The sequence below is a fragment of the Tympanuchus pallidicinctus genome, unplaced genomic scaffold, assembly GCF_026119805.1.
Source record: "Tympanuchus pallidicinctus isolate F22 unplaced genomic scaffold, pur_lepc_1.0 scaffold3, whole genome shotgun sequence".
Lineage (NCBI taxonomy): Eukaryota > Metazoa > Chordata > Aves > Galliformes > Phasianidae > Tympanuchus > Tympanuchus pallidicinctus.
In genome coordinates this window covers 55348428-55361618 of record NW_026294747.1, presented here as the reverse complement: position 1 = coordinate 55361618, position 13191 = coordinate 55348428, and the positions used below count along the sequence as shown (strand labels likewise).

The window sequence follows — 13191 nt, the reverse complement described above, 5'->3', positions numbered from 1 at the left end:
TCCTTCCTTTTGTGTATTTGCCTTGCAGGTGTGGTTGCTCTGCCGAGCAACCTGAAGCCATGTGGGATTGCTGCAGTCAGCGTACAGACTGGGAAAAGGATGCTGAGTGGCTGCAGGTCTTTGCATTTTGGTGCTTGTCAGCTGGGGTGGATGCTTGGGCCTACTAGAAAGCTTCAGCATCCATCACTGGGGTGTGAGCTGTCTTGAATGTAGAAAGTAAGCTGAAGTTAAATTATCTACTAGCAGAGAATTTATTGGGAAAAAGTCTAACGTGGATCTGGGATAGATAGAAATCACATATATTTCTGTTGGCACGTACATGTGAGCAAGTTTTCCTTGTTGCAGAAGCTGGGTTGATTTTTCAGGGCTGGACAGCATCAGTGATCTAGGAAAGAGAAAACACTATCTGGCTTAAATGTAAATTCCTGGGTCGTTAATGAGAAGGACTTCTAGCCTAAGTAACTTGCTCAGCCTGTGTTATGTTGCAGGAGCTCCATGGAGATGAAGCCTACTGGCTTTATTTTGGTCTGAAATCCATTTCGCTTCAGGTTGCCACAAGAATCTCTGCTCCTGCAGTGCTTCAGCCTTGGAACTGGGTAACGAATCGGGTGTGTGAGGGCTGAGGCTGGGGCAGGTCTGAGTGCTTTGGTGGCTGAGGTGGCATTGGCACGTGGCACTTGTCAGGGCGCGTACTTCTGGATGACAGCAGGCTGTTCATCCCTTCATAATTTGCAATTTGTATTTAAAAGCGAAGGGATTTAAACGTTGTGTTTTTCCTTGCAGTTGTGGTCCACAGCAGCAATTAGCTGTCGTGATGTTTGGCGCTGGTGGCTAATTGCGTAAGTTGTCATTGCTGAAGAGAGCAGGGAGTTGAGCAGAGCTGTTTGTACATTCAGAAACCTGGTATAATTCAGGTCTGAATCAAGCTCAGACTCACGCTCAAACAGGTTGTGGAATTTATTTATACAACACCACTGGGGTGTGTGGCATTGCAGAGACAAATAAATGATGGTTCCCAGCCCTGAGGCTTGCGTTTAGTGTTAGATAACACACTATGGGTTAATTATAGCCAGGGACCTGGGCGGGGGGGGGGTTAGGAGCAGGTAAGGGTTACGTCGGTGCCGAGAACACTGAGTGTTCCTTGTTGTGCCTACAGCTCTCTAATGGCACTGTGAAGAAAGTATGGGTGCGTCTGAGGTTATGGGAAGGATGGAGGTCAGCTCTGCAGGAGGAAGCATTGAGTTACTACAGAAGTCGTGTGGATTACTAAGAAAAAGCGGAAGGAGGTGAACTGAAACGGGCTGAGTGCACAGGGAGTGGCTGTGTTTGCATGGAGACCTAGTAGGCAGCAGCAATGGGGCTGCAAGGTCCTGGGTTTGGGTGTTGAGATCAGCAGCCAGACCCCTGTCTGTGCTCAGTGTGAATGGAGGAGCAGCTAAAGGAAGGGGTCTGGAGTTGCCGCTTCAAGCTTTCTACTTCCACTTTGTAGTCCCTGCAGCCTGGTACCTGTGGATTTGAAGCAGCTTTTTCCCAGTAGGATTTACCCTGGTGGCAAGGCAGCTGCCTTTGATGGCAGTTGGACTCTCTTTGGGGTGTATTTGCTCAGTTGACACTGAGGACTCCTTCTAATTGACCTCATTGCAGCATTTCAGTACCTAAAGGGAGCCTACAAACAGGAGGGGAATCAACTCTTGGAAAGGGTTGACAACTGCAGGACGAGGGGAAATGGTTTGAAGTTGAAGGAGGGCAGATTGAGGTTGGATGTCAGGGGGAAGTTGTGTGCTGTGAGAGTGGTGAGGTGCTGGAACAGCTGCCCAGAGAGGCTGTGACGCCCCGTCCATCCCTGGAGGTGTTGAAGGCCAGGTTGGATGGGGCCCTGGGCAGCCTGAGCTGCTGTAAAATGTGAAGGTTGGTGGCCCTGCATTGGTGGGGGGTTGGAGCTTCGTGATCCTTGAGGTCCCTTCCATCCCAGGCCATTCTGTGATTCTGTAATTGGTGGTTTTCTGACTGTCAGCATTGTCCTGGTGGTTCCTGTATACCATTAGCAATGGGATGAATGAAGAGTGTTCCTGGACTGGCTTTTTGTGTTAAACTGGCAGACTTTTTGGTTTCAGGGGCTGGCAAGTCATTAACTTGTAACTAATTTCCTTTTTCCTTCCCTTTTGCTCTTCAGAAATGTGATTCTCGTGAGTGTGCAAGGAAACCTACAGAACTGTAATGTCTAACACTACACGGAATAACAGCTGTTTGAAGGTACCACCCTTTTTTAACTAATAAACTACTCTGTTATAGGTTGGGTTAATGATGGACTGATCTTTGGTTCACAGCCAAAGCTCAATGTGAAGATCCACATCTTATGTAATGCCTTCTTTTCCAAAATGGTGACAGAAGTGTGACACTGCACTCTTTTATTTCCAGAAAAGCTTTGTGTAAACTACTACCTGATCCGTGTGCTGAGGGGACCACCCCTGTTTCTCTGTGATAGATCTTTCCAGGCAGGTCTGGTATTGCTGTAGGAACAGATGGTAGCTTCTGTTCACAGAGCTGAACTTCCCTCGTCCTTCGTAGCCGTCCCTGGAAACATATTGCCCTTCTTCAGTGATGCGTCATGGCTGGCCTGTTTGTCATGATGTTAATGACAGCCTGGGTCATCTTTCTTGACAAGAGGCTTCAAGCCCTATTTGGGAAGAATATTAAGATAAAGTGCAGTTGGACTGTAGCACTGAGATTGCAATGTCTCAGCTGTTTGTGCTGCATTAACCAGCTCTGGGGCGTTGGCTTGATCTGCTGCCTGATCCTGCAGTGATGCCATAATACTGAATTTTGGACTGCCCTGTACATTTCCATGGCAACAGACTGATGTCACAGGCTCAAGGACATGACTTCAGTGTACGATCATGCGGAGGCACGATCAGATTTGTGAAGGTGACAGCTGACTCATGCACATCTCAAAAACCATCAAGGGGAGTGCAGGTTACGGCTGACCAAGCGAGGTGTTTCAGTATGAAAACTCCCCTGGCAGGCAGAGGAGGATGTGATGATGTCTTTAAGGCAGGAACATTCGGCGCAGTGAGCTTCTGTTTACAGGGGATGAGCAGGCATCCAGCAGGTATCCTGTTTCTTTTCAGCAGGTGGTGTTCTGGGCTGGGGGAACTTGCTTGTTGGTTTCAGACCTTTGAAAGGTCACTGTTTGGTTGTGTTGTTTCAGAGAGCTTCTCGTTGGCATACTTGTGAGTGTACTGAGACAGCTTTTTCTTGCATAGTGTACAAATAGCTTAATTGGTTTTCCAAAGCTTTTATTTTATCCATGATATTGGAAGGTGGAAGGGGGAACTCTGCATCTGCATTATGGTCACATTTTCCTATATCCTATTAGCAGATTCCAAGATTGTTTAATGTGATCTCCACCCATTTCATTTGGCCGCAACCTTTGCTCCCATGAAAACAAGGCTGATTGTTCTGAATTGCTGTGTGTATGTGCTTTGGCACGGCATGAAGGTACCTATAATAACACAACCATTGTCTAGGAAAAAAAAAAGAAAGCAGTTTGCAGTAATAACTACAAATAAAAGGGTGCAGTGCTGGGGCAAAGACAGATAATGGTTGTTTTCCCACTCATTCTGTGCAACAGCTTCTCAACGTGGTCACCCCTCTGCGTGACACTGATGTGGGCTTCAGCCTGGTATGTGAATATTGGGAGTGAAGGACTGAAATATTTGCATGCTGCTCCAAGTTTTTCTTTCCTGGACGCAGTTCCATTGCTCATATCTACGGACGGGGAGGCTGAATGACTTTTGCACAATGCGGTGTTTTATTTGCATGCTGTGAGCAGTTGAACAAGTGCTAAATGAAGCATTTCCACTTTCAGTCATCAGCTGATGCATCCTTAAAAAAAATAAAGAGGGGGGGGGGAGTGCCTTGTGGTTGAACAGTGGGGATTTGAGGGGTAACACTGTGCTGTGTGCTTGGCTGCTTGTGCCAAGCCTGAACATTCACTTGAATTGCTGTGGGATTTAGCAAGTGACCAGCTCAAACTCCTTCGTGCTGAAGTAATTTACACTCATCTCTACACTTCCTGGAATAAAAGCTGTTACAGGGCAAGATTTGGAAGGAACCTAATTGTTTTCAGGTTCAGTGTCACAGGGATCGAGGATGTTGAACAGAACCTGGCATTTCTTACAGCAGTTTGGTTGCCTCCCAGGACAGGAAGCTGTGGAGCTTTTAAGAAACAGGGAAGGAGTTTAGCAACCCTCTCTCTACATCAGAATGCTTGAATTTTGGTGCCTGGCCTGGAGCTGAAAGGGCTGGAAGCTCGGCAAGATTTAGTGTTCTGCATGGCTTGGCAATGAACAACAAGATAATGGTGATGGGCTATCAAGAAGGCAGCCCTGCTAAAAAGAGAGTCTTTGTGATACGGTCAAAGGGAAGGAAGTCTGGAGAACTTAGAAAAAGAACAGATGTTTTTGGAGGTGGGGGAAAAGCTTAACTATCCATGTAAGGGAGCCAGCAGAATGAACTTGATACCAAACAAAAGTAGGCACACCCAGTGTTGAGCACAGGGATCCTGGAAAGCTGCTCTGCTCTGCGGCGATGCTTTGCTGTTTGACAGATGTTGGACAAGGACATGGCACAGAGGCAGAAGTGTGTAATATGAAGCATCTGGGGGGTTGTGTGAGGGGATGCATAAAGGTTGAGGGGCACTTGGTGCTGCTCTTTAATACTGGCACTGATTTTAACAGGTATATAAATGGTAGTTGAAGCAGAACGTTAATCTCCGTGAGGGAACTGATGACAGAAGATGCATTAAACAAGAGGGAGGGGTCTCCTGTAGGGTGTGTTTATGGGCAGTGATGACTGGAAGTGTGATATAACAGACTGCTGATCCTGCGTGTCAGACTGTGAGTGGCAGGGATTTTTTTCAGGTCACTGAAATTTGAGTCCAAACAGAAATATTTTACTCTTACTAATAGGTTAATCCGCTGTAATTGGCTGAGGAATAAGCCCATGGGAACTTCCCTGTCTGTACGTGATGCACAGCCTCTGCTGTCTGCTTGGCAGCTGCACCTTCAAATAATTAAAAGCTGTTTTTGAAATCTGCTGTTCTTGATGCTGTTGTTTTGTTTTGTGGTTTTTTTTTCTTGCATCTCGCAGCTTCTCTGAATGCCATCAGTCTGTAAAAACCAAGGAAGTGTGGGATCAGGAGATGAGAACTGCAGATGGATCTCACGCTTTGAAACCCAAACCAACCATCAGCTGTGAGGTTAGGTGAATGTGTGAGGTTTGATAGCACCCACCTTGCACTTCTGAAAATAATTCAACTTCCCCAGTCCAGTATGAAACATTAAAAGTTCACTCTTCCTTTATGAGATCTCACATCGTTTGCCCCTCTAAAATCAATAATCAAATTTCCACGGCTGCCTTCTCTGAGAAGCAGCTGTAATTACCCCCAAATTACAGGAGGTGCTCAGCACAGGGATCCTCTGGTTTCAGCACATATTTTCATTGCTCTGTAGTGTTTTGAGAGGCTGAAGGGTGGGATGCAGCTACAGTGACTTTCCAGATTCCTAACAGTGTGAGGGACTGTTTTTAATAGTGATGATAAAAACAGTTATTCCCAGTTGGAGGTTAGTCAGTGGTACAATTATCAGAGCTATGAAATAGTGCAGAGATGGCTCAGAATGGGGAAAAAAAAACAACCCACACCAACTCCAGCTTGTAGCTTATTTTCTTGAGGGAGCTGTTAGAAACTATTTCCTGCAGGCTCACAGAAAATTAGTCCGAGATGTTAAACGCTGAGAGATGCAGCTGATACAGCTTGGTTATTACTTTGGTAATTCAGTTCTCAGGCTAGCAGAATGCAGCTGGCTTGCAGGGAAGGGTTTTGGTAGCAACGTGTTGACAAAAGGCAGTGCAATGAGCAGGACCTCTGGAGCTGGCATGTTTAATTTGCAAGGTTATGTTCTTCTGTTGCGAGCACCACAACAGCTGCTCTGCTGGGAAGCCTAAAAATGTGCTGAGTGGTTTCACAGCAAACTAACAGTCCCCAGCCTGATATCTGGTGCAGTTAAATCACCCTTCTGCAGAAAAAACAGTTTGGGGTGCTCTGTTTTTCTGTCTTTTCTGATCTCCTGCTGATTTGTTTCCTTATTTTCATTTGCATTTCTAATGTTCTGTCCTAGAGGTGGGACCTTGAAAAACAGGATTATTTTAGGAGGAAGTTTTTCCCCCAGAGGGTGGTGAGGCACTGGCACAGGTTGCCCAAGGAGGCTGTGGATGCCCCATCCCTGCAGGCATTCAAGGCCAGGCTGGATGTGGCTCTGGGCAGCCTGGGCTGCAGGTTGGTGACCTGCACACAGCAGGGGTTGGAGCTGGATGAGCACTGTGCTCCTTTGCAACCCAGGCCATTCTAGGATTCTGTTGGTACTGGGGGGGGAGCACTGAGCTATATAAGAGCATGCTTTTCCTTGTTCCTCTTGCTGATGAAGATACTTTCACATTAACAAGCCTTCAAGTGCAGGTACAGGTCGCTGGATGTTGAAGATGAGGGTGAGAAGTGAGAGATGTGCAGCACAGCTCCTCGCAGTTAACGAGGTAATTGAATATGCACAACCTATACCAAAATGCAGATGCTATTTTTAGTTCCTTTCAAAAAAGAATTCATGGCAGAATTTGTGCTATGCTTAGAATTTCTAAAAATTTAATTGTGTTGCAAGGCGTTTTGACTGCAGGGCTCTGAAGAATGGGGAAACTATTTTTTGCATCAAGGAACTCTTGAGTTATTAATGGAAAAAGCCTTTAAAATGTAACAAAATATCTGAAGATCCACAGGATTGGTAGGTTTCAGAATTAGCTTGGATATTTCAACAGCCTTTTGAAGCAGTCATCCAGAAACACTGTGTTTAATGCTGGTCTGTACTGCCATTTACTTGCCAAGAAAACAAGCTTATCCATAGCTGAGTTATTTCAGTAGAAGATGTTTCATGTGTATTCTTCTTTGAAGAATTTGTTGAAAAACCCAACAAGCACATACTTTGAGTTTTAGCACATGCTATTGCTCTTCTGTCGTCATCTGTAGCCTTAGCATGTCACTGGTGGTGTGCCTGTGCTTTTGGGCTCTCCAAGGCTTTTCTGGTCTCCTTGACCACGCTTTGTTTTGCACTCTTGAAGCAGTTGAGCAGTGAGAAACATGCCTGCATCCTGATGCTGCTCTCCAGATCATCTTCCTGAATTTCATTGCTTGTGGGTCTGGAAAACCTGGGGGCTTTGCTTCACAGCTCCTGTTCTGGGCAAAGCCTATTGGTGTGGGGGGATATTAAATTGTTCCTGGTTCAAATAGATGTAAGGAGCTAGCAACAGAAAGAGAAATGTTAAACGAATGCCTTTCCCTTTTCCCATGCTCAACCTCACGCTGTTAGGAGGTACAGGCATTCATTCTCTAATCTTTGTGTTTTCCCCCCCTTCCTTTTGGTGTTTTTTGCCCGTTCTTCAGTATATTCTCCTGGAAGTGCCACTTGTTGGGCAGTGCCCTGTATGGAGGCATCGTGGAGCTGGCTGTGTCCCACACAGAGCACCCCAGCTGTCCCTCCCACCTTGCCATCTTCATCTGATACAAGCAGTGAAGGAAACGATAACAGTTTGAAGTTGTTTTCATTACAGGTTGGTGGGTTCTCAGATCAGCTGGGGTAGAGTTGAGATCCTTTAAGTGGAGCACAGTGAAGAGTTTTGGGGAATAGTGGCATGAGATTAACTGATAGAAACAGCCTCTGTTCAAAATCCAGGCTGTGTTCTCTCTGAGAGCTGTTACTTGGGTGTAGGCAAATGCATCAGTTCAGAGTTGGATGTGTTGTGCCTTGTTGCTGCCCAGATTGCATAGCTGGCAGGTGTATAAGACCAGGCTGCTTTGGAGTTAATGCTCTGAAAATGTTCTGAGTTTTAGGGTATGTTTTGTGGCATAGTGCTAGCTATACACCTGAAACAAGTTACATATCAGAACAGCATTTTCTTTTCGTTAGTGCATCTGTAGACCATGTTAGAACCTCATGTTAATGAGCAGTTTATTTTTTCGGTCAGAAATTGCAACTTGTTCTTCCTGAACTTCTTTTTGTTAAGAAAGATACCTCTGGAAAGGAGTGAATCCAATGCTTGTTGAGAGGGTGTAGGTGGTGGTGTGCTGTTTGTGGGTGGGTTGTTTCTAAATGCTCTTAACAAATCTGTTCTGTTGAAAGTTTGCTGTCCTCAGTAGAACTAATGGTGCCTTGAGCAATGAAATGTTAGGTGCAAAAGCGTTTGAGCTTCCTATGGAGTGTCAGCTGCTCTGAAGTTGGGTGTACTTAGTTTAACTGCTTTCCTAAGTGTGGAAAGCTGCTGACATGGAAACTGCACATTTCATAGTTCAGTGTTTTATGTTACCCTGGCAAGATGAAAGATAGTTTTCTATAAATGTATGAAGTTTGGCCGTCGGCAGGCTTACACAGCAGCAAATGAAAATCTGAAAGGATCTTAAGATTTCCTGACGAATCATGGGGCACATGGGTGCAAATTTGTTCCAAGATAGAATGGCCTGGATTGAAAAGGCCCAGAATGATCATCAGGTTTCATCCCCCTGCTGTGTGCAGGGTCACCACCTACCAGACGAGGCTGCCCAGAGCCACATCCAGCCTGGGATACCCATATATGAAAACAGGCTGGATTCAGGAATATACTACAAAAAATGGGTATTTTCAAGTACAGAAATACTGCACAGAAATGTCACAGTTACTTATAAAGCACTTTTCTGTGAGCACTGTCATCTTTAACCTACTATTTCCCTTGCTCTAGCAGGGCTTCCAGTTGCTGAGTGTGGTTTTGGAGCCCACTGAGAAAAATTGGGATGCTTTTGGAATGCAAGTGAATACTGTAAGTTGACAGCTCTCCTATGAGTTGGATGATGAATGGATCCACTTTTATTTTTTCAAAGACTGGATTTTGCTGGGAAAGATACAGGACAGAGAAATCTGCTGCATAGCCCTTTGGTTAAGGGGAGGGATTCTGCAGAAAGGAACAAAAATCACTTGCAGCTTGCCCTGCTGAGCTGCTGGGGCTGGATTTGTGCACACAGCATTTGGGGCAGTCTGCATCAGAGCACAGCTGTCATCCCAAAGGCTCGTCCACGCCAGAAGGAGCCATATTCAGCAAACATCAAAGCTGATAAATACAGTGATTAATACCAAGTCACTTACTGTGGGGTTCTCTTCATTAACAAAGCTTGCAAGAAGGAACTGTGTTTGCCTATCTAGTGGCTTTAGAAGCATTTAATACCTTATTTAGCACTATGCACTGTGTGCTGTGCTGTGGGGAGACTTTATCTTAGAGCGTCAAGTGGAGGATTTGTTTCCTGATGCTATTTCAGGATGTGCCAATAGAAAAGTAGTCCTGTGCTGGAGTACAAAGGTGCAGAGTTACATCTGTAGTAAGAGGAGTACTGCAAAGTAGTTTATTCTCATTGTAGTGTAAGTGCTGCTGCAAAACGGACAAAGAAACTGAAAATTAAGAATTAGAGTAGGTTATGCTGTCCTGTTGGATCACTAACAAACCATTGCTGGCTAACCAGTGCATGATTACTGTCAGCCAGGCCATGTGATGGACTATTTATTAGCTGTTGCAGCAAAAACACATCTACCAAATGCGTGCCAAAATGAGTCAAGTGAACCTCTCTAGCCAGGGTCCCTAATATCCAAAAAGCAAAACAGAGTGATGCAATTGCTGTTGACAATCTCAATCTGCAACATCACTGTTCTAATAATCATGATCTTTAGCAAACTAACATTGTGTTCCTGAGGAAAGATAGGATTCTGCTTTCTGGTTTTATCTGTTTCTCTCTAAAGTGGGACAGGTTGCTCCCTGTTGGTATTCAGGTTGATCTCTTTCATCTAGACTGTCTAGATTTCTCTCTGGTGTTTGTCCTGAAACTCCCAATTTAATGTCATTTCTGCATCTTTCAGACGTTTCCAGCATCCTCTGCATGTAGAGGAGCAATTGAGTGAGGCTTCAGCCTCATAAAACCAGGGCACGACGTCTCCAGAGCTCTTGGAGTGCTTGCCTACTATTTTTGGAACTAGCTCTATTGCTTCTATAATAGGAAGGCTTCTGGAAGCTTTCTCCTTCCCCTCGCCCCAAGAAAGTAGCCATTCAGCTGAGCTTCCATTAATTCACAATCTGCATGGCAAAACAAATCTAGTTTTATATGCTGAATAATTCAGCTGTGGCTCATGGATCACGTGGCCCTAAATGCACTGCAGTGTCTTTACCCATACCTAGTAACCCAAGAGCACAGCAGCTGTAGCAACAGTGCTCAGCTACCCTCTGCTTATCATTCGGGACACAGCATGGGTTAAGCAGTGACAGTTAGTGCCAAAGGAGGTGGTTGCTTTCTAGAGAGTGAAGTAATGTGTGATCTGTGTGTTTGTCATCAGCGCTGCAGCAGAATTGACAAATAATGGATTTATGCTTGTTTTGTTCTTCTCTTGGGTCGAGCAGAACAAATCCAGTAAGCCAGTTCTTCCCAGTTGAGCAACAGATAACATCCCTAACCAAATAGAGCAAGACAGCTGAAGCCTTTCAGGAATAGTTGAACAAGTGAAACATTTTGTGATCGTTTCCAGTACAAAAACGGAGCATCAGTAAGGTGCAGTGGAGCTTGTTTTCTTCTTCCCTTTTGAGATTTTCCCTTTTGAGTGGAAAGGGGATAGCTAGTTCATTCCAACACCAAGCACACCTGAAGAGGGGAAAACACCGGAGCTGTAAGTTGAAAACCTTTCATTCTTTATTGACATGATCTTGGAAAGGGAGACAGGCTCTCCCTGTGGTGCTTCATTACAATGAGGACTTGATAATGCAGAAGGTATAGAATCATTAGCATTGGAAAAGACCATCATCAGTTAGTTCAGCTGCCAGTCTCTCACCACTGTGCCCCACCAAGCTGTCCTTCAGTGCCACATCTCCACCTTTCATCTCTAGGGATGGTGACTTCAAGTTCTGACGTTTGACAGCAGTGAGCAATCCAGCTTCAGGGCTTTGGAGCTCACGTGCTTGTTCTCCTCTTACAAGTGAAACACTACATGTTGTGTGTTCAAAAGTTTATTTCCATTGACTGGAAGGAATATAAAAACCCCTTTGAGGGCAGGCACCTTTCACGGTATGCTTCAAGGAGTGGCTTTAGAAAGAAGCTATGATTAAAGAGGAGCTAGAAGTGCATATGTTGAATCCACTGTGCAGAATCCCAGATTCTGGCTGCATTGGATGAAAAAGCAGAAACATTGGGATGCAGGAGCTGTCGCTGGCTGCTTGGTATAGACCAAACAAAGCTCTGTATTATAAGGCCTCAGCGATGGTTAAAGTCCCTTCTGATGACTGTATCTGTGTTAACTCTTCTGAGTTTCTTTTGAAAGACTTGCCTTTGCTTCCTCCTGCCTCCTGAGCATGCTGGTTGTTGCCCAGCTGAGCCAGTGCCACGATGCTGTGTGGCTGGAGGGCATCCCAGAGCCAGTCCCTGTCTGGAGGTGGGCTGCTCAGGCTGGCAGAGGCTGTTCTGCTCTTAGCAACGGCGGGGGTTCTGCTCAGAGCCAGTCCCTGTGCCACTGCCTCCTTCCTAGAAAGCAAATGTTCTCAAGGAGCGAGCCCATCCTTTGGAACACTTCAGCAGTTACTGGTGCTGCTGAAACACGCTGGGCCTGCAGTAAAGCTTTAACTGCTGCAATGCCTGTAAATAACAAAAGCTGTGGTGTATTGCTGCACAGACAATTTCACAGAATCACACAGAATCACAGAATCACCTGGGTTGGAAGGGACCTCAAGGATCATTTCTCCCTGATTCCATGCTATTTAATACTGCAGGAGCAGTTCAGAAATGATGGTAAGGTAGGGAGTTTGGTGAGACCATCCAGCAATCTGCTGTCCGCTGCTGAGAGTGTGATGCTTCCTGCTGCCAAGATCTGAGTCCTTCCCACATCTGATGCATCCAGGCATATGTTTGGGGGCGGTTTCAGGAAGGGAGAGCTAGAAGATTAGTTTCTTATTTTCCTCTTTCTGTTCTGTTTCTCTGTGCATCTGCATTTTGATTTTCAGGCTGCACTCAACTCTGCAAAACTAAGCAAGGAAGGGAAGCATCTCCTGATAAGGATCAGCCTCTGTTAAGAAATGCTGTGGTAGCTAAGAGGCAGTAAGTATCTCTGTGCTGGCTTGGATGCTGATTATTTCTCCTTTTTTTTTTTAATTCACAAGCACAGCTTTTTAGTACTCACACAGTGGGAATTTGTCAGTAGGTTGCTGCCATTAATAGTCTATTTCAGCTCTTTTCTATAGACCAGCAGCTAAAGAAGGGGAAAAAGCATGCTTTGTATGGAGCTGTGTTTTCATCTGGGCTGCACTGTGAACTTGTCTGTATGGATTTTGTCAGCTTTTGCCTTCCTCTAGAAGGTGCTAGGCCCTTCTTTAAATGCATGGCATCCCATGATACAATACCTGTGCTTGGATTGGGGTTGTGCCTACCCCAACTGGAGTGAATTTGCATGATGTTTTTGCTTTTCAGGCTCTGCTATAAATGAGATTTTTTTCCTTATCTTTTAGCTATCTTTTTTTTTTTTTAATCACTTCTCAGTTTCTCTTTTTACGTCTTGATTTATGAAGCAGCAGGACTGCAACAAAACACACGGTGCTCTCAACCAGGAGTACATCAACAGGGTTTAAGCTAGTGAAAAAGTGACTGGCATTCTTAAAACTGTATGTTTGCATTTATTTGGGTGTGGATATAATAATGTTTCTGTGATACAGTTCCTGCTGAGTCTGAAATGCTGGTGTCAGTAAAGCCAGAAGGCGAAGCCAGACAAAAGCTTGGATAGAAGTCAGAATTTCAATGCCTCTTACTGGTGGTTCCTGGGAAAGGAATGATTTTGTTGAACTTCTCATTTTTCATAAAGCAGTGGGCATACGTTTATAGAAATGTATTTTCTAAAAACATCCCAAATGCCTGATTTTTCTTTTTGGTGCTCAGATTTCACTTGTGCAGGTAGGTCCTTGTTGCAGGCTCTGGGTAGTTTAGTGAGGATGGTGTTTAAGTACAAAGCTGTGATGCATGTAGCTCTTAACCATGTCTTCTGTCTGCTGGTCTTTCTGATCTTGTGGAGCAGAGGGCACACTCTCACCTTCCAGCTCTGC

General features: G+C 45.1%; 1 protein-coding gene across 15 annotated transcripts in view; it reads left to right on the top strand.

Annotated features, from left to right (window-relative positions):
- Positions 1-13191, top strand: part of FBXO34 (F-box protein 34) — a 42067-nt gene that overhangs the window by 16099 nt on the left and 12777 nt on the right. For 6 of the 15 annotated variants that reach the window (XR_008209709.1, XM_052696580.1, XM_052696577.1 and 3 more), the window contains exon 2: positions 2174-2253. The exons of 2 other annotated variants lie outside the window; for them this stretch is intronic. The gene's annotated coding sequence lies outside the window, so the exon portion shown is untranslated. Of the gene's footprint in view, positions 1-2173; positions 2254-12102; positions 12197-13191 lie in introns of all 15 variants that reach the window. 7 more of the 15 variants (XM_052696579.1, XM_052696585.1, XM_052696582.1 and 4 more) reach the window with 2 other exon arrangements.